The following is a 6,113-nucleotide window of genomic DNA, read 5'->3' as shown; positions in this document are numbered from 1 at the left end:
CCATTTTCCTGCATATCAATATTCCATACCACACCCTAAACCAACTGTCCTCTCCGCGGACAAGACCAGCATGTGTTCGAATGTAAACAGCCTGTGCTTTGTTATAGAAGGAGGGGACCTTCATAATCAAAGGGATAGATCAAACCTCAGAACACTGCACCGGTGAGATTCCATTTTTTAAAAAGTATTAAAACGTGTAGACTGGCGTAAATGTGCACAGAGATAGCTCCTAAGTGGGACAGAGAATATCTTCAAGAGGAGAAGCCATGGCTTTGCATTACAAGTGGTGAGGCTGGGACACAGAACTGGTAAATTTTTCCTCGTGTCTCATACTTCCATACAGACAGAATATTCTATGATAATTACATACAATTTTAATAAACTGAGTCTCAGAGTGATATCCTGTATGGGTCATTCAGTGGCTTTCAAATGCTAATAACTAAATGCTATTCTAGCACAAAAGCAGAGTACACAAGAATATGAACATAGGTCACCTACAAACCATTCAGAGTATAATGATCAAAGATATACAACTCCCCCCTCCCCCCAAAAAAAGGCCAATGTGACATTTTAAAATGCATAATACCTAGATCCTGCTGGCCACTGGAATCTTCCAAAGGTGCTACAGAATGGGGCTCATGGGGGCACTTCGAACTTTCTTAGGTGAGGTGACATTTGTTGATTCATTAAGCTTGGTTAGACTGTGGGAACAACTTACTCACTGGCTTTTGTTGACTTGTCTCAGCCTGAAGGACAAAGGGTGACGCCAGCTGTATTTGTAAAATATAAAAAAATATTAAATTCCAAGTTTTCCTTTCCCAGCCCCGACTCCCAGAATGACGACTCTGAGACTAATTATGTATTTTTAAATGCCCAGGCCATAAGCTTTGGCTCAAACCCTGACTAGCTCTTAACTTCTTTAACCATTTAAACTATTCTATGTCTGCCACTTGGTTAGTCACCTCTCCTCAGTCCCGGCCTGCTTCTTCCTTCTCGGCTCCTCAGCTTCTCCCTGAGTTCATTTGTTGCTGGTTCACATCCATCTCCTCACGGCTCTCTTGAATCCCTCTTTTATGTCATCACTATCACCCAGAGTCTTTTCACTTCCTGCCAGGGTCTCACCTCCTATTTCCTGCCTCAGCTCATTGGCCATCAGGGTTTTTTTATTGACAGGTGATTCTTATAAGAAATTCTCTCTACAGCCAAATTTCTTGTCACTGTGATCAAACACCTGAGGAGAAGTGTCGGGAGCAGCCCTGCTTATACACTGAAGGCCTAAAATCAGCCATACACCTAAAATCAGCAATAGGCCTGACATACATGGCTGCTAGCACCAAGTCTTGGGTCTCTGTGGAAAAACATTGAAACAGATAGCTGGGAGTTATTGTAAACAGCAGCTTTGGTAGAAGGCTGCCAATCCTGGCTACTCATAGGCCTTGTGAGATAGGTAACCTTGGTGGATAGTACCAACTTAGATAAAGACAAGTGAATCATAGGTGGAGTCATAGTGATCTGTCCCCTGAACCTTCACCCAGCTGACACTCTGTTCTGGAAGATATCTGTATTCCCCTGGACACCCACACTCCTGCATCATCCCGTTCCCCACATCCTGCCTTTTTGTGTATATAACCTGTGTGTGAAAAAGTAGAACTTACCGTTTGATCAGCCTATAGACAAGCCGTGTTCCTTGTGTTTGCCTGTACCCCCATCTTCTCTTTCAGGTGATCTCCCCGGACCCCTGTTTAATGCCCTGTTGGACAGGACAGAGAAGTATCTTATGGAAGGAAGGGTCTATTTTGGCTTTCATTCCATCAGATTGTGGAAAGCATGGTAGCACATTTTCATCTATAGTCCGGAAGTAGAGAGTGGCAAGAAGTGGTGCTAAACTAGACAGCCCCACCCACGGCCTGCCGTCAGTGGTCTACTCCCTCCAGCAAGGCTTTAACCTCCTAAAGGTTCCACAACTTTCCAACCAGTGCAACAATCTGAGAACCAGCTATCCAAACACAGGAGCCTGTGGGGGACATTTCACATCAAGCCACAGCACTAGAGAAATTTATCTTTGCTACAAATTCTTTCCAAGGTGGAACTCCTTCCCCTGTCCATCCACCTCTTTGTGAGCATGCTGGAGGCCATCATGTCTCCCACATACAAGAGGTAAGCTTGAGTTGAGGAGGGCAAAGCCCCCTTGCTGGCCTTGAGCAGCATGCCCAGAAAGCTTCACAGTTGACAGAAGAGTGCTGTGTGCTTCTTTATACTTCAGTCTTTATAGAAGACATGTAGCTGCTTAGATGGGTACTGTTACCTTTACTCAGCTGAGGTAACTGAAGCTTCCATAAGAGACACAATCTGCTTAGGTTTGTGCCACCGGGACCAACTTGTATTCTTTGCAGCCTACTACCACATATTTAAACCACAATGTGAGCAGTCTGAAGCCTCACACATACACCTTTGGGTGGAGGGGATTAAACTTTCAATCCCATGGAAAGATCTACCAACATAGAAAATTCTCATGTCCTCTGACAAAGCAATTTCTCCAGGAAGAACTTACCACACAAATGCAGCCAAGTATGAAAATGATATGTGAATGCCTATATCTGTCCCAGCATCATTTGCATCAAGGGGACACTAAAGATGGTCCCTCTTGGAATGCATTCTATAGGCTTGGGCTTCCTCTAGAAGGTGGTACAGAAGACAGCAGCCACTGGAAAGGAAGACCTAACGTACTCTCTGTCCTGTTACATCCTCTTGTTTTCAGCCACTGTTTGCAGATTGCATGCTTAATTCAGCTGACTCCCACTCTTCTGCAGCTTCTATGGACTGAGAGTTGCTTTGTTATCAGAAGAGTGAGAAATCCAGAGAACAGTGAGCAGAACATGTTCCTGAGGATGGATGAATGAAATTCACGTGAGAGCTGTAGCTGGGTCATGGATTCTCATATTAGAGCAGACTCATACAGATCCTGTAACTTAAACCTCTGCCCAGCTTATGACTTCTTTCTGCAACCTCCAACACTGACCTTCAGTTTGAACCTGTCTACACTAGTCATGATGCTGGTTTGGAGCCCTGATGAGGAAGGCACATGAGAATACCTCTGGCTGTGTCCGACACATGATAGGTGTGTCTGGTTTTATTGGATGAGAATAGTGAAGGGTAGTAGCTGAGGAGCAGAGCATGAATACTCTTGGGTATTCAGACCTTGTCATCTGTTGTAAGCATTCCCCATAGTGCTGACTCTAATATTACACCATTTAGAAACTGTAATTCACTTGCCTGAACATTTAATCTGTTCCTGCGACAATGCATGTATGTGCAAACGTGTGTGGGCACAGGTACACATACACACACACACACATCACTTTCTTGCACATCATATATTTGATTTTTTTTCAGATGTTCTTGCTTCAGGAGCACAAATAGTCAATCAAAAGAAAGAATAAGCTTTTAGTGGGATAACTCAGCTAGTAAAGGTGTTTCTACCAAACCTAATGACCTGTGTTCGGTCCCTGAGACCCATGTGCTAAAGGAGAGAACCAATTCCTGCAAGCTATTCCCTGACCTTCACATACATGTTGTGGTATGCTTAATATCTCCTCAACAAATAAATGAATGTAATAAAGAATGTCAATTTTTTTGGAGGTGGCAGGAAGCTTCTCCTAGATAACATGCTAGTATGACGGTGATATTCTAAGACACGTGATCTAAGAGCAAAAGTCTAAAAAAGAAGGGAGCTTTGCTGTGGCTGGGGGATCACAATGGCTGAGACACTGGGGAGGCAGCATACCCCAGCCCAGCCCAGTGGTCCCCACTGCCAGCCTCGTTAGTACCTTGTGATACCCAAGTATATGCTTTACAAATGTAGGACTCCATTCCCACCTTCTATCTTAAGCTGCACCTCCTTTTGTGAGAGCTCTAGGGCCATACCACACCAGTGTAGATCTCCAGGTACTGATCTTGAAGCCACACTTCAGGCGCTAACTCGTCTCCACGCAGAAGAGCTCTTGAGGCAGGCACTGTGGTCAGGGTGAGGAGAACCCTAGTGCTCTGTCACCATGGGGTTCCCTCATGATGGGACCTTAGAGGTAACACTGGTGGCCACAGAGACAACAAACTTGCTACTTGTCTGTCCATCATATGACTCAATTGAGCAACTCTTACCAGAGGTACCTAAGTCAGTCCTAAAATGAGAAGAACAAGGCTTCCATGTGTTCTTGTAGATCTCATGGTATCATCTTATGTTGCTTGTCTGTGTCCCCATCTATCCTAGTCAGCATTAACTATCAACTTGACACGGCCTTGAGAGATCTGAAAAAGGAGTCTCAATTGACAGATTGGCCAGAACGGATCATCCCTGGTATTTATTGTCGTGATGAAAATCTGACTTAAATATATCCAGATGCCGATGGTACCCAAATGGCAGTCTGCCTGCACTGTCAGAGATAATCAAAATTCACTGTTTCTGAAGCTGAACTTTTTTTTTTTCTTAGACAGGGTTTCCCAGGGTGGCCTGAAACTCGGTATCTATCTCATGCTGGCCTCAAACTTAGAGCAATCCTCCTGCTTCAGCCTCTCTGAGTACTGGAATTACAGGCCCAAATCACCACATTCAACTTTTTTTAACCACGCCCCCGCCCCAGTTATATCTGATAATTTATTTTGTGTGTTGTGTGCATATGAACTTGCCTGAGACCAGTTCTTGAAGGTGGAAGGACAACCTGGGGGAAGGTTTTCCCTTTTTACCATGCAGGCTCTGAGCATGGAGCTCAGATTGTCAAGCGTGGTAGCATGACTCACACTTGCTAACCCATGAACACACATACACGCACACATATACCCACACTAACATACACACACACACACACACTAACGCACACTCACAAACACCCCCCAGTCAGGAGGGAGAGCCTATAGGCTCACCATTACAGAATATCTCATATCATCTTCTTGAAGAAGAATGGCCTTTGTAGCAACAGAGACCATTTCAAAGTTTGATACTGCATCTCAAACAACTAGTACATAACACTTTCTAAAAATTATTTAGTGCGTGTGTGTGTGTGCACGTATGCGGGCACATGCCTGTGTGTGCACACATGTGTACACGTTCGAGAGAGTGTAGACTTGCAGAAGTCAGTTCTTTCCACCTTTGTCTTTAAAGCGAGGTCTCCCTCCCTCCCTCCCTCCTTCCCTCCCCTCTCCTTCCCCCCCCCCCATCTTTTCTGACGCTGTGCTGCATATAAGAGCTTCCCGCAAATTCTCTGGTCCCTGCCTCCCACCTCACTGTAGGAATCCTGGGATGACAAACACGTATTCAGCCTAAAGGGCTCAAGCCTCAGGCCTGCATGCCAAATGATTTTTCTGCTTTCTATCTCCCACCCCCACGATGCATATTTATTGATAGACAGTTTCATCAATCACTAATCGACCAATAGTTCCATGTGACGGGGTTTCCAACTGAAGTGGAAGAGGGTTGGGACTGTGAATGCGCACAGGCTTTGCAGCGCCCCCCACTGGCTGTCTTCAGTTCTCTTCCTTTCCCTGCCTTTCTGGCTGCGATGGCGTGCGAAGCTGAACTCTATTGCCCGCCTGAAGGATTTCTTCTGCCCACTCAGACCACGAAGGCCTCTCTTCAGCTCTCCCCCAAATCTCAGAGTCCTAATTCATTCTCCTTGCCTGACTCAACTTCTACTTTGGGCCCGCCCTGTTTCTTTCATCCTTTGCTAAGAATGTTTCAATAAGGAAGTGCTTTGAAATATAATCTGACCTACCCTCCCAGATCAGGCAGTGGGAGCATAAATATAGAACACGTCCTGGGGATAGATATTTTTATAAGCATCAGCAATGTTAATTTGCATTCTTTGGAGACCTCAGAACCACCATCTACTGTGTGGATTTGTGGACTCCACTCCACGCTTTGGACCAACTCCTGCCCTCTTCATCTGAGCGGGAGGCCTCTGGGCTTTTTACCAGGACAGGATGTTTCTCATTTCCAGACAGATGCAGATCAAAACTCCAACCACTGGCATGTCAACTATGCCCTCATTTTAAAGTCCCCATTACCATCCAATTGGGACGTGATGGGCGACATTATTTAGCTTCCTGGCAGCCTGGTGGAA

The sequence above is a fragment of the Grammomys surdaster genome, unplaced genomic scaffold (genome assembly GCF_004785775.1).
Source record: "Grammomys surdaster isolate TR1022 unplaced genomic scaffold, NIH_TR_1.0 126059, whole genome shotgun sequence".
Classification (NCBI taxonomy): Eukaryota; Metazoa; Chordata; class Mammalia; order Rodentia; family Muridae; genus Grammomys; species Grammomys surdaster.
The sequence above is the reverse complement of the archived record's forward strand: the minus strand, read 5'-3'. Positions refer to the sequence as shown.